The sequence below is a fragment of the Erinaceus europaeus genome, chromosome 11 (assembly GCF_950295315.1).
Source record: "Erinaceus europaeus chromosome 11, mEriEur2.1, whole genome shotgun sequence".
NCBI lineage: Eukaryota > Metazoa > Chordata > Mammalia > Eulipotyphla > Erinaceidae > Erinaceus > Erinaceus europaeus.
The window spans coordinates 12,773,450-12,799,013 of NC_080172.1; the positions used below are offsets into that span (position 1 = coordinate 12,773,450).

General features: G+C 38.0%; 1 long non-coding RNA gene and 1 pseudogene across 1 annotated transcript; both read right to left on the reverse strand.

The window, feature by feature from the left end:
* Window positions 1-1,084: 1,084 nt before the first annotated feature.
* On the reverse strand, window positions 1,085-18,538 carry LOC132541302 (uncharacterized). The gene is made up of 3 exons (XR_009552464.1): window positions 18,382-18,538; window positions 14,585-14,688; window positions 1,085-1,316 (listed from the first exon to the last, which is right to left on the reverse strand). It is a non-coding gene; the product is annotated as an uncharacterized LOC132541302 (long non-coding RNA).
* LOC132541650 (U6atac minor spliceosomal RNA) lies at window positions 8,266-8,402 on the reverse strand (annotated as a pseudogene).
* Window positions 18,539-25,564: the final 7,026 nt, after the last annotated feature.

Below are 25,564 nucleotides of genomic sequence, written 5' to 3' on the forward strand. Positions count from 1 at the left end.
TCCTGGTTCGAGCCCCTGGCTTTCCCACCTGCAGGGCAGTCACTTCACAGGCGGTGAAGCAGGTCTGCAGGTGTTTTTCTCTCCCCCTCTGTCTTCCCCTCCTCTCTCCATTTCTCTCTGTCCTATCCAACAACAACGACAATAATACCTACAAACAATAAAACAACAAGAGCAACAAAAGGGAATACATAAAGAAATAAAATATTAAAAAAAGAGTCTTTTTAAAAGAAAGAGAAGGATGAATATGGAATGATATCACTCATAGGTAATAAATAAGAACAAAAGGGAAAACACAAAGTAGAACTTGGACTGGGTTTTCTGTATTGCAACAAAGTAAAAGACTCTAGTGTTGAGGGGAAGTGTTCAGGTCCTGGAACATGATGGCAGAGGAAGAACCAGAGGGGGTTAGATTGTTAGGTGAAAAACTGAGAAACGTTACACATGTACCAACTACCGTGTTTACTGTTCAATGTAAACCATTAATCCCCCAATAAAGAATGTATATGTATATATGGAGAGAGATATTAAGTATAGATGAATAAAGTGGTTGGTCAGGCTAGTCTGTAGCAGCTCTCAAGTGAGTTTAGAAAACCACCTTCTATTCATAGGGTAAATAACTTCCTTAGGTAGCAACATGAATCCCAGACTTCTCAAAGACCTTCAAACTTTGGTGAAATTTAAGGGTCTATTTTACACAACACTTCTAGAGGGAGGCAAGATTTTGCAGTAGGAAGAGGACGGAGTTGGCAACCAGGCTGCTTGGGGTCATGTCTCAGTTTTGACTTCTACAAACTATATAGCCTTGAAATACTGCTTACTTTACAAAACTTTGGAGTGTAAATGATACATAAAGACCATTCCACAGAGCTATACACATCATTGCAATTTTTACTGTCAAATTGCTAAGTAACCTCAAAATAGTAAATGCAGACTTCTAATTTAAATACATTAACTAATATAAGAATAACTGAAGAAGAACTAACTAGATTTAAACTTCTGCTTAAAACAAATATTTGATATTAATGGGAGAAATTGAAGCTGCTAGGATTAAAAGACAGACATCTATAGTTTAGAGTAAGTTAAGTGGAGATTTATATGGTATACTTTATTAGGTAACCCTGTATTGTGAGGCTCAATCCCTGTAAAATGCTGCAGAAATCAGACAGATAATTTTTGTGTATTGAAAAAGATATCACTTACTTTTGGTACCAGCATAGCCAGCAGTCTGTTCATTTTGATATTTGAAGCAGTAAATACTCCAAGAGAATAAATTATCCACCTCCAGTTTAAACCCCAATTGCCATCATCTTGTTTACCTACATTTAAAAATAAAGAGACAGGGTTTTGGGTTTTTTTGTTTTTTTTTTTACTTTTTTAAATTATAGTTCAGTTTTTTCTCTCCAATTTCAGTTATCATAAGTGGTAAAATCCTCACTGTAAACAGACTACAGCTTAATCAGCATTTTATTGAAATAGATATACTTTTTTTTTTTTGCCTCCAGGGTTATTTCTGGGACTCGATGCCTACACCACGAATCCACTCCTCCTAGAGGCCATTTTTTTTCCCATTTTGTTGCCCCTGTTGTTGCTCTTGTTGTTGTCATTGTTATTGTTGCAATTGATGTTGTTGTTGTTGGATCAGACAGAGAGAAATCGAGAGAGGAGAGGACGACAGAGAGGGGTAGAGGAAGACAGACACCTGCAGACCTGCTTCACGGCCTGTGAAGTGACTCCCCTTCAGGTGGGGAGCCGGGGGCCCTAACCCGGATCCTTAAGCTTTGCGTCATGTGCATTTAACCCGCTGTGCTACCGCCAGACACCAATCTTTCTATTTTTAAGGGGCAAATTGTAGAGCTTTCCTGAAATTTGTAGAAAATTTAGGTGATTCATTCAAAATATACTGTGGTTTAAGTTCAGTGCAAATGAAGATAAGATATGGAGAAATTACCTTCCCAAAACCTAGATGGTGATTACTTCTATTAAAAAAAACATGGTATGTCTATGGCCTTAGCACCCTGAACATGCCTGATCTTGTCTGAAAAACTGTGGTATATATACAGGATAGAATACTACACACTTGTTAAAATTGAGGTTATCTCCTTTGCATCATCTTAGATGGAACTTAAAAACATCCTGCTAAGTGAGATAAGCCATAAAGAGAAGGACAAATATTAAATGATCTCACTCATAAGAATGACCTAGTAACTCTCAGAGGGATAGAGAAGGGGAAAGCTATCAGGGAAGGGGATGGAATATGGAGATTGGGTGGTGGGAATTGTGTGGAGTTGTACCCCTCCTACCCTATGGTTTTGTTAATTAATCCTTTCTTAAATAAAAAATTAAATTAAAAAAAAGAATGACCTAGTAAATAAAGATAGGGAGGGAGAAAATAAAATAAAATATGTACTGGGAATGCTTTATCAAAACAGGAGAATCTGAGGAAGGAGTGAGAAGGAAAGAGTGGAAGAGAATTTTGGGTTCCTGGTGCCTAATGAAATTATACTCATGTGAAAATGACTACACTATAAAGCATCAGCCTCCTCCATAGAAAGAAGTAAAAAAAAAAAAAAACTATGATAAAATGGTCACGTCTCTAGGCTCAATGCCATAGAATGGGGACAAGCAAAAGTAAAAACTGATTTTTGTGAAACACTGTTAATTCTCTAATAAAAAAGAGATCGTCTCTTTTTTCTTTTTTAAATAATTATGTATTGCCCCTGAGGTTTTGAGACCACAGTATTCCTTCAATCCACCACTCTCAGTGGATTCCCCCTACCAAAAAAAAAAAAAAAGAATAGAATGCAAGAAACAAATAGGGAGAGAGGAAGAAAGAGATGCTTCACAGACTGTCTCCACAGCTCATGAGGCTAACCTCATTCACGTGGGCAATTCTGTGGTGGCTAGAAACTCAAGGTCCTATCCTACCACATAATAAATTATTTATTTTACTAGGCCAGTTACCTGCCAGTCCCTCCAGGGTTGTTTCTAGGTGATATTACCAATCTAGGTTAATCATAATGCTTCATGAATTCCTTCTTAACACAGAAACTTTCAGGATGCTTCCCTGTGTACTCTGGGTTAGTAAGTCCGGAAATATCAATACAATCCAAAATTCTAGATTTTTAGCAATATTTCCAGATGATTGTTATAAACAAAAGTGTTGGATACTATTGAAATATGGGCAATTTTTTTAAACAGGAATCCCATCCCATTGTCCAGAGATCACTTTGGCATTCAAGATTAGCATTAATTCTTCAGGGTTAAAATAAGTAGTTAATTTCTAAAAGTGTATCAGTCACCCAGGACATCTAGCAGAGATAGCAGCCCAGAATATAGTTGTCCTCATTCCAGCATTTGGGATTGCCAGATAATTCCCTGTCAGAGCATTTTAAAATGAGACCTAGCAGTCTACATGACCCACTTACATACATAAAACTCTCTTAGTCCACTTACGCAAGGAAGAACCTATTACAGGAGGGAATTGGCTTATTCAGTGCCTATACTTTCATTAAGACATAAACTAAACCCTAAATTCATTCAACAACTTAAGGAAAAATAATAACGTAAAGGAAAAAATTAGACAAATAGAAACTGGCAATTGAGCCATCTTCTTCTTCTAGCGTTTGCCCTTCTTCCGTAGCCAGTCAACAGCGTCAGGTTGAGCCTGATGTAAAGTTTCGAGACCTCCTTTGAATCTGGAGAGGTGGCAGTCGTTGACTATGTGGGTCATAGTCTGTCTGGAGCCGCAGGGGCAGTTCGGGTCATCTCTGGCTCCCCAGCGATGGAACATAGCGGCGCACCGGCCATGGCCTGTTCGATAGCGATTGAGGAGGGCCCACTCATAACGTGCTAGGTCAAAGCCGGGTTGACGCTCGCAGGGGTCTGTGATGAGGTGTTTGTTCTTGACCTCAGCTGACTGCCAACTCTGTTTCCAAGAGTCTGGAACAGAGAAGTTCAGTGTAGGCGTAGGGGACCAGATTGGATGACGAGACGTCAAGCGTTGGACAGGGTGGGCGAAGATATCCGCGTATATTGGCAGGTCCGGTCGAGTGTAGACGTGGGAAATGAACTTAGATGATGCCGCATCCCGACGAATATCTGGCGGGGCGATGTTGCTAAGAACTGGCAGCCATGGAACCGGGGTGGAACGGATGGTTCCAGAAATTATCCTCATGGAGGAATATAATTTGGAATCAACCAAGTGGACATGGGGGCTACGGAACCATACTGGGGCACAGTATTCTGCAGTGGAATAGCATAATGCCAGAGATGATGATCATAGTGTGGAAGCGCTCGCGCCCCATGAGGAGCTGGCCAGTCTTGCAATGATGTGATTCCTCGCGCCCACCTTTGCTGCAGTTTTTATGAGATGTTCGTGAAATGACAGGGTGCGATCGAGAGTAACGCCGAGATAGACTGGCTGGGCTTCATGCCGGATTCTCATATCGTCAAGCTGCACATTAAGATCACGCAAGGCCGAGGCATGGTGTAGATGGAAAACAGATGATACCGTTTTTGCAGTGCTAGGGATTAGTCGCCATTTTTTACAGTAATCAGATATCAGAGACATGTCTTTCGTGAGTGTTTCCTCGAGGATGTCGAACTTGGATGCCTGAGTTGCACAGCAGATGTCATCAGCGTAGATGAACTTCCTTGAAGAAGTTTCTGGGAGGTCATTGATGTAAATATTAAATAGCGTAGGAGCCAGAACAGAGCCCTGGGGGAGGCCACTTGAGACAAGTCTCCATCTGCTAGACTTGTCACCCAGATGCACCCCGAATCTTCTGTTTTGGAGAAGAAACGATATAGTGTTGGCCACCCATGGAGGCAGGCATCTTGAGATCTTGACTAGGAGACCACGATGCCAGACCGTGTCATAGGCTGCTGTGAGATCAACAAAGACAGCACCCGTCTTTAAATTCTTCTGGAATCCATTTTCAATGTAAGTTGAGAGGGCCAGGACTTGTTCGCAGGTAGATCTTCCTGGGCGGAAACCAGCTTGGGCGGGTGATAGGAATTTCTCTGTAAGAGGAGAAATACGTGACAGAAGCAGCCTCTCAAGGGGTTTGTAACACACGGAGAGGAGAGAAATTGGTCTATAGCTGGCGGCCAGTGTTGTGTCTTTCTTTGGTTTCAAAACTGCTATTATCTTGGCACGACGCCAAATTTTGGGCATAGACTCAGATTCCAAGATGTGGGACAGGAATGTAGTGAGCCACTTCTTTGCCGCGGGGCCCAAGTTAAGAATGAGTTCTGGGGTGATGTTATCATAGCCAGCAGCCGTTCCGGTTTAACCCTCTTCAAAGAGTCTTCCAGTTCAGACAGTGTAAAAGGAGAGAGTTTTGGAGATGGACAAGATAAACGGAAGTGGGATGAGCCATAAAAAAAAAAAAAACAAAGGAAGACATGACAAATGTAGTGGAAGCTAAGATGAATCATAGAGATCCCCCTTTTCTTACTCAGAGAGCTAGCAACAGAAAGATCCAAAGGAATTCCAGTGACTGAAGAGAGACCATACAATTCTCCCTAGCATGAGTCACATACAATGCCTGATCAACACAAAGATCTAAAGTCATGACTTCCTCATCCAAACTTGGGAAAATCTGCAGGGCCTAGAATGTGCCTAGCTGTGACCAAGGACTAGGTGGTTACACAGGCTCCTGTGCTAATATGAATATAGTTGGGCCCCCAAGTCAGATAGATATGGTAAATAGTTAATTGTATGTATATATTTTTTTCAAGTTTAGGATCCACTCTCTGTCCTAACCCATCTTTCAAGGTCTGTTCTACACTCTGACACCATCCTAGACAATATTTCTAGTACACGTCCATGTTAGCTATCAAGCTATCAACTACTAGAGTCCTGGGCTCCTTAAAACATACCTAAATTACTGGGCTTTCAATTCTGTTCCACTGGTCTGTGTGCCTATTTTTGTTCCAGTACCATGCTTTTTTGATGATGATGGCTTTATAATATAGTTTAAGGTCTGGGAGTGTGATGCCTCCATTTCTGTTTCTTTTCCTCAAGATGGTTTTGGCAATTCTAGGTGTTTTCATGTTCCAGAAAAATGATTGTAATGTTTGTTCTATTCTCTTGAAGAAGCTTGGTGGAACTTTGATGGGTATTGCATTAAATTTGTATATGGCTCTGGGGAGAATATTCATTTTGATGATATTTATTCTTCCAATCCATGAGCATGGGATATCTTTCCATTTCTTGGTATCAGTTTCTATTTCCTTGAGTAGCGACTCATAGTTTTCAGTATATAAGTCTTTCACTTCTTTGGTCAACTTTATTCCTAGGTATTTGATTGATTTTGCTGAAACAGTAAATGGGAGTGATTTCTGGATGTCTTCTTCAGATTTAGTGTTTACATAAAGAAATGACAACCCTTCAACTTCATTACTCGGGTGAGACCTTTCCTTTCATAGTATACTCTAATTCCATCTCAGGTGGTTCACTTTCTAACAAAATCCCAAAACCTAGATATACACCACTTTCTGTGAGAGAGAGCATATGTTCACACGTATCCATAAACTACTGCAAAATATATACCTGAAAGCAGAAGTACACTAGAGTTTGTAGTGAGTACCCCCCTAACACTTCCTCTCCACTATTCCAAGCTTTGGGTCCATGATTACTCAACAATTTGTTTGGCTTCGTACGTTAACTTTCTTTTCAGTCACCAGGTTCCAGATGTCATCAGGATGCCAGCCAGGCTTCCCTAGACTGAAGACCCCACCAATGTGTCCTGGAGCTCCGCTTCCCCAGAGACCCACCCTACTAGGGAAAGAGAGAGGCAGACTGGGAGTATGGACCGACCAGTCAACGCCCATGTTCAGCGGGGAAGCAATTACAGAAGCCAGACCTTCCACCTTCTGCAACCCACAATGACCCTGGGTCCATGCTCCCAGAGGGATAGAGAATGGGAAAGCTATCAGGGGAGGGGGTGGGATATGGAGATTGGGTGGTGGGATTTGTGTGGAGTTGTACCCCTCCTACCCTATGGTTTTGTTAATTTATCCTTTCTTAAATAAAAAAAAAACACAATAAAGGATGGGTTGGGGAGTGCTGAAGCCCTGGTGCCTAAAAAAACAAACAAACAAAAAAAGCATACCTAAATTAGACATCCTAGTTTTGTCTACCTTAGGGTCCCTATTCTCGTTGGGTCTATTTCTACTCTTTGGTCCCTGTTAATTAAACATTTTGTCCTGCTTTATATTTTACTGCCTACAGCCACCAAATTCCAGATGTAGGCATGGCTTAGATTGAACTGAAGGTAGGGCCTTAGAAGCTAATAAAAATGAGCATCAACTTCCACATGGGCTCAGCCATCTTTGCCTAAATGTCTCACATACTTTTCTGGTGCATGCTTTTTCATTTTCCTGATTAAAAGTTTAAAATATTAAGAGAAAAAATGAGTAATATTTAGATAGAGTTGGGGGAGCCTTTGACAATGAAATAAAAATCACTAATTTGAGTCTTACAAACACACAAAAAAAAGTGTCATGGGGCAAATACTCAATTGAGTACTACTCAAAAGTTAAAAAATAAGACTATAATGTACCCTTTGTGATAAATGAATGGAACTGGCAATAATTATCCTTAATGAAGTGAGTAAGGAAGTGAAGAACAACTATGAGATGATTTCACTCATAATTGGAATATAGAGAATTGAAATACATGAACTTGAAAAAAGAAAAAAGTATATATTTATATATAGTCAACCCATATATATATATATATATATGATCTCTTGGGAGAACTATCTCTTGGGGGTGGGAAGCATAGAACTTTAGTGGTAGGAATGGTGTGGAATTATACTCCTACTACCTTATAATTTTTAAATCACTAATAAATTAACAAAAAAAAAACAGATAATGAATCTACAGTCTCCCACTTTCAAAAATCCCTGAAATTCTGCTGAGGTTATCACTGAAATTTATTACATTTCAGTTTCCTTTTATGTCCTATGCTGCCTTTCATCCTCTGCCCTGCTTTTCTAGGTTTTATCTCAAGAAGACTCTATTTAAAAAAAAAAATACTCCTGCATGCTAATGAGAAACTAGAGACGATTTGATAAAAAGAAGGGAAAATCTATACCACCACAAGCTAGAGCTGAGCAGTGCTCTAGTAATAAATAAATAAAATAAATAACAGAGATTTTTTTAAAAATAGTAGTTGGTATCCTCTCCTCAGTGAGATTCAGTATAATAATGCATGTATAAGATGAAGATATTGCAGCTATGGAAAAGAGGGAGAGGGAAATAAACTAGTATTGGCAATTCAAAGTATGTTATTTGAAATAGGTGACAGTGCCTTAACTGTGTATGTTGCAGGCTGAAGCCTCTACCATTCTTGTCAAAGTGAGTGGTTGGTAACCTCTCCTTTCATACAATACCAAAATATGATCTTTGAAATAAACATTTCAGTTGGAAACTGAAACAAAGTTGAGAATATATCACACAAACTGAGAAAAAATATATAACAAATTAAAGGAGAAAATTAAGTGATGTAAAAAGACTAGAAGTGTAATATGTATGTAACAATATCCAAAAATTATTATTTTTTAATTTTACCAAAGCACTTCTCAGCTCTGACTTATGGTAGTATTGGGGACTGAACCTGGGACTTTGGAGCCTCAGGCATGAGAGTATTTTTGTATAAGCACAATGCTATCTCCCCTGCTCAAAAATTATTTTTAATAAAGGGGGAAGAAATGAAGACATGGTGGTGGGGTGAGTTGTTCCTATTTGGAGGAAATATAAAACTATCCTTATGACAACAGTTCTATAAATGATTATCTCCTCAGTAAAGTGTTTTATAAAAGAGAAAGAAGTAGAATAAAAAATTCAAAATTGGTGACAGGTTGCTACAACTCAGAACTACTACAACATAATAGGAAGAATGTTGTTTTTTTTCTTTTGTTTTTTATTTTAAAGAAATAATACTGGACATATAGTATATATAGTCTGACATTAAGATTCCAAGGTAGGTTCTTGAAATCCTCCAGTATGGAATAGGAGTTCAAAAGAAGTCTTAGTAGGAAGGGAATTGTGCGGCTGGGCAGTAATGCATGTATTACAGCACACACTTTTCCATGTGAAAAGACTGGAGTTCCAAGTCCCTGCTCACCACCTGTAGGATGGGAGCTTCATGAGTGTTGAAACAATGCTGTAAGTGTTTCTTTTTCTCTCCCCTTTCTTTCTCAATTTCTCTCTGACTGTATAAAAAAGAAAGAAGGGGGGCCAAGTGGTAATGTACCTGGTTGAGTGCATAGGATACAATGTGCAAGGACCCAGGTTTGAGCTCCTGGTTCCCACCTGCAGGGGGGAAGCTTTGCAAATAGTGAAGCAGCACTGCAGGTGTGTCTCTTTCTTTCTCCCTCCCTATTTTCCCCTTCCTTCTTGATTTCTGGTTATCTCTATCCCATAAATAAGTAAATAAATAGAATTAAAAAATTTAAAAATTAAAGAAAAAAGGGGGAGGAGGGAAGCCCCAGCAGTGATGGGTTCATCATCACCAAGATACCAAACTCTAGCAATAACACTACTGGCAATAAACAAATATATATATATATATATATATATATATATATATATATATATATATATGGTAGTTTTATTACTGATGTTAGAAGGAAATTATAAAAATCATCAATTTGGGTATTATATAATGTTTAACCTGAAATTTTATACCCAGCCAAACTATGGCTCAAGTGTAAGGGAGAAATATATATATATATCTTCAGGCATACAAGAGCCATACATTTTGAGGGACCAGGTTTTATACCAAGAATCACATATGTTAGAACTGAGTGGTGCTCTTACGGCTCTCCCATCCTCTTATAAAAATAATGATTAGACAAAAATAAGTTAATTTTTCTTAAAGAAAGAAATAATTCAAAAAAGATAAGAATATAGAGTCCAGGGAGTCAGGCAGTAGTCCAAAGCTCAAGGACTGGGGAGAGGATCCCAGTTCAAGCCCCTGGCTCCCCACCTGCAGGGAGTGAAGCAGGCAGTGAAGCAGGCCTACAGGTGTCTATCTTTCTCTCCCCCTCTTTGTCTTATCCTCCTCTCTCCATTTCTCTCTGTCCTATCCAACAGCAACGACATCAATAACAACAACAATAATAACTACAACAGCAATAAAAACAACAAGGACAACAAAAAGGAAATAAATAAATAAATATTTTTAAATAAAAAAAAAAGAATATAGAGTCCAAGAAATTAGGCTCTAACAGTATAGTTTAATAAAAAGAAATGTTAGGTGACAGTGGTGCTGTAATTGCAGAAAATATTGTACTTCAATAGTCAGTGGGTGGGTGTTGAAGGTGATGAACAGAGAATAGAAAGCCCAAGGATCCTATCTGTATATGGTAACAGTAAGCTTGGCTTACAGCCAAGGGGTTAATTAACCATTTCCATATTGTCAAGATTGCCTATATAGTATTTGAAAATCAATTCACAGCTTTCCTTGTCAAGAATCAAATACATACCTGGTAAATCCTAACTTTGGGGGATCTACTTCAGAATTTCTCCAAATAATGCCCATGACTAGGAAATAGCTCTGCTGGCAAAGATATAGAAAAAAAAAAAAAGCTGAATAGTTTCTCTGCTTTGCCTTGTACATGATCCAGGTTAGAGTCTGGGCCCTCATCTATTAGAAGACATTGCAGTGCTGTGGTGTCTTTCTCACTCCCTGTCTCTGTCTCTTTCTACCTGGAAAATGTCAGTCTGAAGCAGGGAATACCTAATAATGATATATAAATAGTAGCTCCTTTCTAAGTAAATTTTTCCAATTGGGATTGGGGGGACATGGCATGTGTCTGTCCCTCGTAATATGATTTTGATATCTATTAGCCTCAGCTGACAATGCAAATAGAAAAGTGCCTGAATAAGCTCCCTATCACTGCTGTGACAAATTACCACTACCTTTCAGGTTTTAAAACATCTTGTTATAGCTGTGGCAGTCAGAAATCTAAAATCAATTTATTGGCAGTAATATTTTCCTTCTGGAGGTTTAGAGATAGAGGAAAACAGGAGACCCACACATTTTAACTAATAATCCCTTCCTAAAATCATTCCAGCCTCTTGCTTTCCTTTCACTTCTAATACTGACTCTCACCTTCCTGTTCCTACTACATAGCTTAGAGATCTTTGTGCTTACATCATGCCATATTAATCTCAAAATCACTAATTTAAATTTATATATATATATGTGTGTGTGTGTGTATGTGTGTGTGCCCTTTTGCTATTTAAAAAACATAGTTATAGATTTCAGGGATTGTGGCATGAACTTCTTGGGAAGGGACACTATTCGATCTATGTTAGTTCCATTTGAACATCTTGCAACTCATGTGTTGGTTTCAGATTTAATGTGATTATCATTCATTTGTCACTGAATTTTATCATTTCTACCCTGTTAAGTGACTCAGTCTATGAGACTAGTTCTTACTACTATTGCATTAGTTCTATCTTTTGTAATTTTTTTCCATACTACATCAAGAATGAATGAATGTTTGGTCTCTTGACCTTCTAAACTTCTTACTCCCATCCCCATGGTTACAAAAACGAGTTTACCAAAAAGCAGTTGAATTCACACTCCCCTATGTAAAATAACATGTCTTCCTATGCCCTTTAGAATAATAGACAAACCCACCTCTGTTTGGCTCCTGGCTACCTCTCTCCTGCCTCATTCACCACTAGGCCCTAAAATGTACTCTCATGAGCACTTATAAACTGTGTGTACTTTTCTAAATAAAAGGCATTCTCTAGCTTCTCTTCCTAATTTTTTTCCCTGCCTGGAAGACCCATCCCCTTTCTCCACCTGACTTGCTTCTGTGTCCTTCAAAATACGTTTCCTCTGTTCTCATATACCTTAGCACATTCCAATGCCCTTCATTTTCCTTCTACAAACTACTTCAGGATGCTGAAAAAATATTCAATTGCAGCATTCATGACTGTATTATAAGTGTTGTTTTACTTCTCTGACATTGTCAATTGCCTGTGAATTCCTTAAGGGCGTTGACAATGTCATCTGCTTCTAAGCCTTGGCAGAGGGAATGGCACATATTTATCCCTCAAAAACAGTTTGTTTGTTTGTTTGTTTGGATGAATGAATAAACTATGACATGCTTTGGCCAAATGCCTTTTAATATGTTTATCATTATTCACTTTTTAAATCTAGCAAGATCTTTCTGCCAGATATATGTTCAAATGTGAGCACACAAGAAAATACATCTATATATATAGCTGATATATCATGTATATCAGCTGTCCTCACTATATTTAAAAGGTTAATTAATAAATTTGCTGAAAGTGAAAGAGATCAGAGAACTCTTCTCCTTGGGCATATGTGGTGCCCAGGTCTGAACAGAGATGGGGACTCAGGATGGAAGTTTTAAGCTCTGCCTGCTGAAAAGCTTGCAACTTTCCACTACCCATAAAACTTTCAGGTCCTGGAACATGATGGCAGAAGAGGACCTAGTGGGAACTAGAGTCTTATGTGGAAAACTGAGAAATGTCACACATGTACAAGCTACTGTATTTTACTGTCGACTATAACCCATTAAGTCCTCAGTAAAGAAAAATAAATTAAAAAATAAAAAGCTAAGTTTACAGAAATCACCTAAACAAATACATAACATATATCTAAGGAAAAGCTATTGGACCAGTGTGCAAAAACAATGAAACTAGAGATGGGAGAGCAAAGTTTTCCAAAAGATTTCTTCAAATTAACTTCTTTAAATTATTAAAAAGCTAACTCATTGTCATGGCACATGCTTGTACAGCATGGGTTGGTTTTGAAAACTTTTTCCTTTTAATTTTTAGAGTTCTATGAGACCATTTAGCTGTGGATTGCTTTAAATTTAGAGATATGAAGTTAGCAGCTTAAGGTGGTTTGATTTCTTCAAAGCAATTCATGAGAAGTAGACATTAGACAATGGAAAGTAGAACTCACCTGAGGAGCTTATAAAAAAATTAATGCCTGATCTTCACTCCAAACCAATTTAAAGAGAATCTTTGGTGGGGGGGGAGAAGAGAGGAAGGGTATTCTTACGTATGTAATTTTTTAAATCTCATCAGGCATTCTCAATGGGTAGAATTAATATATACTTGTTCAAACACAAGTGTTCTCATTTTCATCAATGTGTTCTCTACAACATGCTGCTGGATCTAAGTAGGTGGTCTATTTTTATATCATACAACTGGTATTGGCATTAGGTTCTAGTTTGCTACCTAAAGGGACCATAAAAGTTTGTATTTGGCTATTGCTTTCATTAATTTTTTGTAAATTTTTAATTAATTTATTTATTCCCTTTTGTTGCCCTTGTTGTTTCATTGTTGTAGTGCTTTCATTGATATTTTTAACAAACTGCTCTAATTAATGTTTCCTGGTGACTTTGAAAAAGAGGACAGGATTGCCAGCATTTGAGAAACATTTGAAACTGAAGTACAATGCCTCTATTTTCCTGGCACCCTGCAAAAGAATAATGTAGGAGGGTGGGAGGTGGGCACAGTACATGGCAACAAATGGGTTTCGTGTCCCTCAGATAACACAACAGAATTATTCCTTACAAAATCCAATCCAAATGCTGCCACTCAAGTGTTTGAGGAAAGTTCTAAACCCCTGTTAACTCTCCGTTTTTTCATTTGCACAGGGGCATCCTGACAGTACCTTCAGTTGATCAGTTAAAATATTAGGCCATAGAAACTGAATGATAAATGCATCTCCATGTCACTGTCACATACGACTGATAGGAAACACACACTTCACAAGGACATTCTGAGAGATAAACAATGGTTACACAGCTCGAGGAAATATAAATAGCTCTCATAAAAAATGTTACAATGCACATGCTTTCTGCCAAGGTAAACTGTAATTTACACTTTTACCCTAGGCATAATTGTTAGTTTACCTCCCCCCCCCCCCGTTTTTTTTCTGTTCACACCCACCTATTCTACCCTTGGGCCTCATAAGCCACAAGAGTTTTCACAAAAATAATCTTCAAAACATATATTTACCCTCTTACTGACCCCTTAAACTGAGTCTTTACTACTGCAGGGCATTTTAAATTGTTCTAAATTTGCTTTAGAGGTGATAGGTGTATTCTCCCTTCTGTATGTATTCAAAAACCCCATTAACTTCCATAGGAATCAGATATGCACTTATCAAAGTACAACCAGGCCCTCATGTGTTTAAATCATGGCTAAAAAATTATTTATGATAAAATTTAAGGAACTAAAATCTTGGCAAGTATGTATAAAAATGAGACTATGTTGAAGTTAATTAAAAAATGTTTACATTTCTAGAGAAATCAAATGGCATACCAGCCCTCTGGCACTATTTCCAATATGTTCTAGGTTTCAGGTTATTTACTGTAAAGCATCTATATTATAAAGTGAAATGTGTCTGAAAAACTTGGCCCTGTGTGTCTTCACTCTGTATTATTAATACAGAAAAGCAAAGGCACCGCTCTGACCAGTATTGTCACCAGTGGGTAAAATTTGATCTAAACCAATTTATTGTCAGATTTCAAAATTGTTAGAAACACTTGCAAATTTTGCATATATAACTCACCTACATATATGTCCATGAAAAATTGGGTAATGGAGTTCCAAAACAGTCCAATTTCTTCTTACAAACCCACATCTGTGTAGGGCATACCCTCTGTATGAACATTACTAGGAGGCAAATACAAAGTTTACATACATATTTTGGTACTCCTTTGAAATGTTTGCTTTGAAATACAGATATAGCATACATGCAAATAAATATACTAATTCTCCCATGCATTTACCAATATGAAGTCAGCTCTAAGCCCCACAGCAGTAAGAAGTGCAATATTAAAATTCATGTCCACTTTACAAATAAACACTGCATTTCTCAGATAAAATAAGAAAAGATGAACCTGGCTGAGCTTTAACTGGAGTTTTAAATAAATGAATCTTTACTGAAATAAGTCATTGTTCTGAGAGTTGATGTTTCTCTAGCAGTATGAACGTAGGATTTAGTCATTACTGACGTTAATGATACTTTACTAAGGAACAATCTTATAAAGGAAAAGTCTTCAATGCAACTTTCAGAAGCATCTAAAGAACAGAGAGGAAGTTAGAAACAGGAGAGAATTTTTCCTCTTTATAGACAATGAAAGGAGATTATAAAACTAACAGTTATGTATAGTGGCATGGAGATGTTTCTGAAGCATACTATTTTAAACACAGTGTGATTTTTTTCATTCTTAATCTATTTGAACGGAGGAGTAGGCTATTTGAAAACACTGACTATCTTACCTTTCTTCATTACCTAGGATTTCTGTCTTACATCCCTGGGAGAAACTATAACCCCATTTGTGAAATAAACTGAGCTATTGCTGGTTCAGAGAGTTTAATTAAAGTGATTAAACAGTGACAACTGTTTTTTTTTAAAGAGATTGAAGACTTTTATTAACATGTTTGAAATAACCATGATAATAATCTATACTCATTATTTAGTTCTTAACTAAGAGTTGCACGAATATCTGCAATTTTGAAAAAGCATATTTATCTGTTTGTCTTAGGAGCGAGACTAGAGCACTGCTCAGTCATATGCAGTGCCTAGGTTCAAGTCTAAGGGCCCGAGCTTGCAAAGTGAACACTCGGTCTATTGAATCATCTTCCCAGCAGCTGCTAAGCTCTTTATAAATAGATCTGATAATGAGTGTACAGTGAGAGATGTTTAGCAGCTTTTGGAAAAACTAAAAGCAGCAGAGTTCAGAGACAGAACATGAGCACTGAGCAGCACTCGGCCTACTATCATAGAGGCTACCTCGTTCTACCTCAGGAAACCTTTTAACTTCACAAAATGAGGGGCAGCTGATAACACATCCAGTTGAGCATAAATGTTTCCATACTCAGAGACCAGGGTTCAAGCCCTCAGTCTCCACCTGCAAGGTAGAAACTTGATAATCGATTAGTCAGTGCTGCAGGTGTCTTTCTCTTCACTCTTTGGCCTTCCCTTCTCAATTTCTCTTTGTCCTATCAAATAAATAAATAAACCTTTACAAAAATGTTTAGCAGAAGTCGAGCGGTGGTGCATCCCGTGAGTACCCATTCATTGGGGAAACTGACGATCCTTCCTAGCCGACTGAATCCACATGGATCCCAGTCACTTTCAAAGCCAGCAACAAGTAGCTCCTGACAGCTTTCAGCCTGACGCTGTTGACTGGCTACGGAAGAAGGGCAAACGCTAGAAGAAGAAGCGCAGCAGGTTAAGTGAAGCAAAGGACCGCGTAAGGATTCTGGTTGGAGCCGTAGATCCCCACCCTGCAGGGGAGTCACTTCACAGGCGGTGAAGCAGGTCTGCAGGTGTCTGTCTTCTCTCATCCTCTCTGTCTTCCCCTCCTCTCTCCATTTCTCTCTGTCCTAAGAACGACGACAACAATAATAACTACAACAACAATTTAAAAAAAAACAAGGGCAACAAATGGGAAAATAAATATTAAAATTGTTTTTAAGATAGTAAGTCAAATTCACAAATTTTAAGGGATTAGGTCTTCACTATTTCTTTTTTTTAATTTTTTTTAAATATTTATTTTATTTATTTATTCCCTTTTGTTGCCATTGTTGTTTTATTGTTGTAGTTATTATTGTTGTTGGATAGGACAGAGAGAAATGGAGAGAGGAGGGGAAGACAGAGAGGGGAGAAAAAGATAGACACCTGCAGACCTGCTTCACCGCCTGTGAAGCGACTCCCCTGCAGGTGGGGAGCCGGGTTCGAACCGGGATCCTTATGCCGATCCTTGTGCTTTGCGCCACCTGCGCTTAACCCGCTGCGCTACAGCCCAACTCCCTCACTATTTCTTGATAGGTATCCCATTTAAACTATACCTCCTTTCTCACTCTGTCACCATTTTCTCTTGGAATGAAAACCAAAGCTTGAAGTTGTCTAAAATCCTCTGACTGATTTGGGCTACTGGTTTAACTTAGACTTTGTTACTTTACCTTCATTCCTATCTGAACACTATCTGACATTTTTCTTTTTCTTTTTTAAGTTTCCCTAGTTTATCACCTTCTTCTCCATAGGATTATTGAGAATCTTTTTTGTTAGTTTGTTTGCTTTCCTTATTTGTTTCTTTGTTTTTGTTTTATTTATTTATTTGCTAGGACAGAGAGAAATTGAGAGGGGAAGGAAAGATAGAGAGGGAGAGAGAAAGAAAGAAGTCGGGGGCAGGCAGTGGCACACCTGGCTAAGGGCACACATTACAGTGAGCAAGGACTGAGGTTCAAGCCCCTGGTCCCCACCTGTAGGAGGAAAGCTTCACAAGTGGTGAAGCAGGGCTGCAGGTGTCTCTTTGACTCTTTCCTTCTCTACCTCCTCCTTTCCTTTCAAATTCTTTCTGTCTCTATCCAGTAATAAATAAATTTAAAAAGAAAAAAAATAAGTTTAAAAAAATAGGAAGACAGATACTTGTAGCACTGCTTCACCAAGTAAAACTCGCCCCCTACAGAAAGGGCTGGGGGCTTGAACCTGGGTCCCTGTATATTATAGTATGTGCACCACTGCCCAGTCCCACAAATGCTTTTTCTTTCAGAGTCAGAAGACTCTCTCATACTCTACTTTATTCAACCTTCAGTAGGTCCTTCCTTCACCCCCACCTCACTCCCAAATAAGACACTCTCACGGGAGTCGGGTGTTAAGCGGGCTAAGTGCACGTGGCACAAAGCACAAGGACAGCATAATGCTCCAGGTTGGAGCCCCCAGCTCCCCACCTGTAGGGGAGTCACTTCACAAGCAGTGAAGCAGGTCTGCAGGTATCTTTCTCTCCCCCTCTCTGTATTCCCCTCCTCTCTCCATTTCTCTCTGTCCAATCTAACAACAATAAAAAAACAATAAGGGCAACAAAAGGGAAAATAAATAATTTTTTTTTAAAAAAAAGACACTCTCACATTGATTTGTTATAGTATATACAAAAGTGGTTGGGGAAATACCTCAAGAGATAGAACATTGGGCTTTAATGCCTGAGGTTCCTGGTTTGATTTTTGGCACAGCATGTACTGTAAAAGTGCTCTAGCCTCTCTCTCTCTCTCTTGTTCTTTCTTCTTTCTGTCTTGTGTGAAACTCTCTAATATATAATAAACAAAAAAGAATAATTTAAAAATAAACATGCATATGCTTTGCATGAAAACATGCCATTTATAAAAGTTTTATCATTGTTATATTAATAATAAAATGATAATTAATTATTATTACATTATTAATTCCTCCTCCACTTACCTGGATTTATTCAACTAAGAATAAAGTACCTATTTTTTCCCACATAACTGAGATGTTTTGTAAATTAGCACAAAACCCAACACATACTAAAATGGCAAAGTAATTTTGGTGAAATAGCTTACCATGAAAATCACATGCCTTGTTGACATGTGTAGCCCAAGGAGAATACCTGGGCACTGTTGATGTGTGTGGCCCAAGGAGAATACCTGGGCACCAGATACTACGGCGTTGTGGCATCTCTCCTCTTTCTCTCCCCTTCTATCTGAATGAGAAAGCAACCCAGAGCAGTGAAATTGCATATGCACAAGACCCAAACTCCACTAAAGGAAAAAAATATATATTGAATGAATGGGTGAGAAAATAGGTAAGTGAATGAATGAATAGGCTTAACTACTACCTGCCTCTAACACTTTGCGGATTGTAATAGAATGAATTAATAGTACTAACGGGGGGATGGTGGCACACCTGGTTAAGCACACATGTTACAGTGCACAAGAACCCGAATTCAAGCCCCCACCCCCCCACACCTGCAGCGGGGAAGCCTCACAACTCATGAAGTAGCCCTGCAGGTATCTCTCTAAATATCTCCCTCTCTCCCCTTCCCTCTCAATTTCTCTCTGTCTCTATCCAATAAATAAATATAATAAAAATTAAAAACAAGGGAGTCGGGCTGTAGCGCAGCGGGTTAAGCGCAGGTGGTGCTAAGCACAAGGACCCGCATAAGGATCCTGGTTCAAGCCCTGGCTCCCCACCTGCAGGGGTGTCGCTTCACAAGCGGTGAAACAGGTCTACAGGTGTCTATCTTTCTCTCCCTCTGTCTTCCCCCTCCCCTCTCCATTTCTCTCTGTCCTATCCAACAACAATGACAACAATAATAACTACAACAATAAAACATCAAGGGCAACAAAAGGGAATAAATAAATAAAAATAAATATAAAAATATTTTTAAAAAATTAAAAACAAAACAAAAAACTACTTAAAAATAGTACTAGTGGATTATTACTATAAATTTCTATAAAAAATCAATAATACAGGATGTACCCCAAAATATTATAGAGAATTGTATCATTGACTTTGAGTGGGGGGAAGGGAGAACACATTTGTGCAAATCAAATTTCCAGATGTCTTACTTGACTTTGTTTTATAGTATAGGCACAGGCCACAATTCAGACCTATCATTGATATTCAAGTCTGTCGCTAGTTAACTAAACGTGACTTGATGGGAACTAGTAGGTCCCTCTCTCTTAGAATACAGTGAGATTGCAAACCATTTCCTGCATAGTGGAAATAGTAACAGACTTTTATATAAAATACATCTCTCAGCTTTTGTAATTCAGTGGGAACTCCATTCCAACAATGGTGTTAGGTGAGAGAAGACTGGCTCATGTTAAATCCATAGGCACGCAGTATCTGTGCTATCGCAGTAGTACATTTTATTTTATGGCTTAAATGAAAGAATTGCCTAAATAACATACCCTGTGATAACAAGATTCAAAAAGGAGCCAAGGGTTATTGGAACATATGAAGTTTAAGCTTGAAAAGAATTTAGTTGGTTTTAAATTATTTGAAGATCATATGAAAGTAAGGAATTTCTTTCTAGCTTCAATTTAATACCTGCTATCACTATGGGGATACAAGTAGCTAGCAAAAAAAAAAAAATTCTCTCCATGAGAAGCTTCATATTCTCACATAGAAAGTTTGCTAAACTCTATGCTCACAGACAGAAAAGCTATGACTAGAGGCTATTTGGTTATTCATCGGTTCCTGTGTTAAAAACTCCAATGAATTTTCAGTTATATTAAAGCTATATGCATTATAGTCACTCTTAAAATGATCAAGCAAATCTACAAGTATAATGTATATGCATATATATAATTACTTTTTCATTTGGAAATTACTAGAAAGGTATATGTAGTCACTACATACATGCCATCAGATATTCTATGTATTAATTCTGGAATACTTCTAAAATGACAATCATTTAAAATGCTAAAATTAGAGAAATAATCAGAGAAAGTTATTTCCACACTCAAAGTTCACCAAATGGTCTGATTTATTTAAAAACTGGAGGAAATTTTATATTCGCAAGTAAGCATTCTAAACAATTCATGATGTCTTAGTGTATTTCCAGATCCCATGAAAATAAAGAATGTTACAGTCATTCTAAGTAAATGATCACTAAATTGACACTGTAATAATAGATTTTTTTTAACTGAAATATTTTCACCTATCAGCAATAGAAAGAAGCAGAGTGAAAGGAAAGAAAACTTAGCAGGTAGAGAGCACAGGACTTCACACGTATAAGAATCCTAGCACTACTTCTGACATAGCAGAGCACTTCTCTCAAAAAATAAGTAAACAAATACTACTATCTCTATTGTTGTTAGAGATCATGAAAGAACAAAATTTTTGGATATTACTTTGGTCCCATTAACTGTTGACTAAGGGTTTTTATGGTTTTGTCTTTTGTTTTGTTGTTGTTTTGGTGATCAACAAAGCTTCTCCACTCTGGATCTACTTTTTCAAGTAGAAAGAGACAGAGAACAGGAGAGAGAGAGAATATCATAGTATCAAAACTCACCCCAGTATGGCAGGGACTAAGCTCAAACCTGAGACACATGCATTAGCAAGCTCGGTCTTTCCAGACAAGCTAGCTTGCCTGTCCTAAAGTGTCAGTCAAAGTTCAGGGTGCCAGTATGCCGGGCTAGCTTCGCCGGCAGGAGACAGAGACAACCAGAAACTCATGGCTGAGCTGAGAACGCAGCTTAATCTTTATTTATGAGCGGGCAAGCAGTCCAACCACCTAATCATAATAAGATCCTGTCCTGCCTTTTTCTCCTCTGGTGGGCAGAGTCAGGAACCCAGGAAGTATGTAGGATAGGGGGCAGGGAGAAACAATAAGCCAGAAAAGGCAAAGACTAAACCAAAATCTCCCGGAGGCAGGGGGAGTGAGACCAAACCAATGTAACAGAATGACCATGTAAATAGACCACAACGTCAAGCAATGTAACAGAAGGGATCCCAGAAGCAGAACTAGAAGCATACCAACACTAAAGTACTCTACGGTTGTATTTTACTGTTAACTGTAAACCATTATTCCCCCAATAAAGACATTTTTTTTAAAGTTTCAGTTGGTGTTTAAAAACAACAAGATTTGTCTACTATCCCACAATGGGCTCCCCTGTTGAGCACTAAACAGTATCATATCTTAAGTTTCTCTCAGGGTCTGGGAAGATAGCATAATAGCTATGCAAAAGACTCTCATGCTTGAGGCTCTGAGGTCTCAGGTTCAGTCCCCAGCATCACCATAAGCCAGAGCTGAGCAGTGTTCTGGTCTCCACTCTCAATTTCTCTGTCTTACCAAATAAAAAGCAAAAGGGAGGGAGTCGGGTGGTGGCGCAAAGAGCAAGGACCTGCGGAAGGATCCTGCTTGGAGCCCTGGCTCCCCACCTGCAGGGGAGTCACCTCACAGGCGGTGAAGCAGGTCTGCAGGTGTCTTTCTCTCCCCCTCTCTGTCTTCCTCTCCTCTCTCCATTTCTCTCTGTCCTATCCACAAGGACGACATCAGTAATAACTACAATACAACAACAAGGGAAACAAAAGGGAATAAATAAATAAATATTAAAAAAAAAAAAGCAAGGGGGGATGGAAAAATCATCTACCAGGAGCAGTGGTTTCCTTCTATAGGCAGCAAACCTCAGATATAAAAGTGGTGGCAATGAAAAAAGTACATTTTATTATATTTTCTTGCAGAAAAACAACTAGTTGCTTTTCTTACAATAAATCTAAAATGATTTCAAGTTAAGGGAGAACTGGATTGTGGCAAAACTGGTAGACCATGCATGTTACAGTACTCAAGGACTTGGGTTCAAGTCCCCAGTCCCCACCTGCAGGGGGGAATCTTCTTGAATGGTGAAGCAGTGTTGCAGATGTCTCTCTTCTCTGTCTTGCCTCCCCCTCTCGATTTCTCTCTGTTTTTATCCAGTAAAATAAATAATTTTATAATAGTGATGTCATTTTTCAATACTTACTCATTTATTCCCTTTTGTTGCCCTTGTTATTTTTTATTTTATTGTTATCTTATTGTTGTAGTTATTGTTATTGATGTCGTCATTGTTGGATAGGACAGAGAGAAACAGAGAGAGATGGGGAAGACAGAGAGGGGGAGAGAAAGATAGACCCCTACAGACCTGCTTCACCGCTTGTGCAGCGACTCCCCTGCAGGTGGGGAGCCGGGGGTTCTTAGGCAGGTCCTTGTGCTTTGCGCAACTTGGCTTAACCCTCTGCGCTACCGCCCAACTCCCAAAATAAATATTTTTTTTAATTCCTTTTTTAAAAATGGAAAGAGCAAATCAATGATTCCATAGAACAGGACAAAAATATTTAATTTCAGTTTTAAATAAATTTCTATTTTCTACATTTTTCTCTAAAAGCAGAAGACTGAGAATAAAATAAAACATTCTAAATGATTTCTATAGTAAATCCCATCTTTTTTCACTGAATTCTCACAGGGCTCCAAGCCCTAAGGATCACTAAGGATCTGATTATCATATTAACTGTATAAAAGCTAACATCTACCAAGGCAGTACTAAAATTAAAAAAAAAAAAAAGAGCCTTCTTAACACTTCCTCAGGGAATTTCTGAATGCAGTTTCTCAATCAACAGTTTTCACCTATTCGATCTAAAAACAATTAATTAACTCTGAAAAATGACTTCATTTTGTTAGCAGTCACCAAGAAAATATTTCTGCACTATGCTTTTATTTCCAGTACTTGCCTCGATCTAGCCTTAATATCAAGGTCATCCGATAAGAGGAAAACCAATCCATCATTAAAGCTAATTTTTTATACAATTCTGTTATTTTTTGAAAAATAGAATGGCAGAAGAATAAATGTTTTAATTAATAAAGTAAATTAATCAAAGCTTAATTTGGTCAAGGTATGTAAACAGCTTTAGTTTTCACATAACAGTTGTGCCTACTTGATGACTAAGAAGTCTCAATGATATTAGCTTTTTTTAAAAAAAATAGATTTTATTTATTTATGAGAAATGATAGGAGAGAGAAAGAACCAGACATCGCTCTGATACATGTGCTGCCAGGGATTGAACTCAAGACCTCATGCTTGAGAGTCCAGTGCCTTATCCATTGTGCCACCTCCGGGGCCACGATATTAATTTTTTTTAATAGCTATCTATTTTCAGCCAAAACCTAAAACACTAGAGATGCTCCTTCGTAACATTTGTAAAAAAAAAAAATTCTTCACTTATGCAATTAAATTTTGCTCACAGATGTATACACATAAGAGTCAAATTCAATAAAAAATAAAAATTATGAGAATGTCATGATATATGAAGAGAATATGTAGCGTCTTATCTCTTTGAATTCCTCCTCCCAACTTCTAGCTACAAGCAGTAGTAGTTCAAAATGCAAAAATGTCACTCTGTTTCCTCCAAAAATAAATCTAGGGCAGCATAAACCCAATAATTACTTGCTGAGAATGAACAAAGAAAGGAAATAAAAAGGAGAGAAATGAGTCAAGTCAAATAGAAATAAATAAATAAACAAACACAAGGAGCCATGGAGATAGCTCCATCAGTAGTGCAAGAGATTTTTTTTTTCTTTATTAGGGGATTTATAATCACAGTAAATACAATAGTTTGTACATGCATAACATTTCCCAGTTTTCCACATAACAATACAACTCCCACTAGGTCCTCTGTCATCCCTTTCTTTCTTTCTTTTTTTCTTTTCTTTCTTTCTTTTTTTTTTTTTTTGTCATCCTTGTCTAGGACCTGTACTCTCACCCACCCCAGAGTCTTTTACTTTGGTGCGATACACACAAGAGATTTTTGTGGCTAAGTCTTCAAAGGCGGTTCCAAAGAACCATCATAATACAGAGTTGTACAGTTCTTTGGTTTAATAAAAAAAAACAAAACATTTGAGTAAACAACAGGTCGTAGGCAAAGGGCAGGGAGGAAACAGAGTGACATTTTTGCACATGGAACAAAAGCAAAAAAAAAAAATCTATATATAGATAACCATGGAAGTTAAATCTGTCTGAAATATTTACTAGTTTCCCAGAAGATGAAAGGCAATAAAACAGAAATGACTACCTTATAGGAACCTTGCTACTATATGCTGACATCATTTCTTTTTCAGTACATACTTTTATAAGTGAAGAGAAGGCCATCTGTAAGCACTATCAATATATTTCCATATATATTTCACATATGTCCTAGATTAAAAGAGACTGAGTGTTGAAGAGAAGTTACTAGCAAAGTCTTCCATTTAGAATGTGGTGAGTGGTTGTAATTGATGACAGTTTTAGCACTATAGCAATGAGAACAGGTAGGTTTGTTTTTTACTCATTTCCCACTTCTATCTTTATCATTCAGATAGATCCAGGGTATGCCATTTTCTCTTCTTATTAGTCTTTGTCAGAAGAAAATGGCCTCAGAATGTTAATGCCTGAGAGAACTTTAGAAAAGCGAAGTTCGGTAGCTTCTAATCTCTGGTGTGTAATGGCTTTGTTATCCAAGGGGGGAAAAAAAGAAAGAAAGATTTAAGTATCTCTATAGAAATGTTACTGAAAAGTTTTGGCATGTGTAAGATTAAAACAAAACACTCTTTTTAGACAAAGTGTCTTACTTCTAAAATGGACTAAATGATAGATATTAAAGTATTGAAGTTTTCAATTAATAGTAATGAATTACTCCTTTTACTTTGTAACACATTCTATCTAACAGTAACAAGAATCAGATAAATCTATTTGCACTTGTACTGTCCACAGAAGGAGGAAAAAAATCACATGTCTAAGAATCAGCAAAGCAAATCAAACAAACAAAAAGATACCTTTAGTGGTCAGGGAGTGTCAGTGGATAAAGTGTATGCTTTGCAAGTCTGAGGCCCCAGGTTCTATTCCCAGCACTGTGTGAATCCATGCAGTGTTCTGGCCTCTCTCTACAGACGATTGTGGTTTAGTAAAGGAATGTGCTCCTGCAGCCCTGCTCCCCACCTGCTCCCCACCTGCAGGGAGGAAGTTTCACAAATGGTGAAGCAGGTCTCCAGGTGTCTCTCTGTCACTGTCCCTCGCTATCTCCCTCTTCCCTCTAAATTTCTCTCTGTCCTATCAAATCAAATCAAATCAAGTTAAAATAATAAATTACTTTTTAAAAAAAGAAGGTGAAGAACAAGGAGAAGAGGAGGAGGAGAAATAGTAACATGCAATTGAGCAAAATGCATAACCACACACTTATTCACAAAGCCAAACCCTTGTAAGTGGGTACAAGAGGACAAGGACGGTA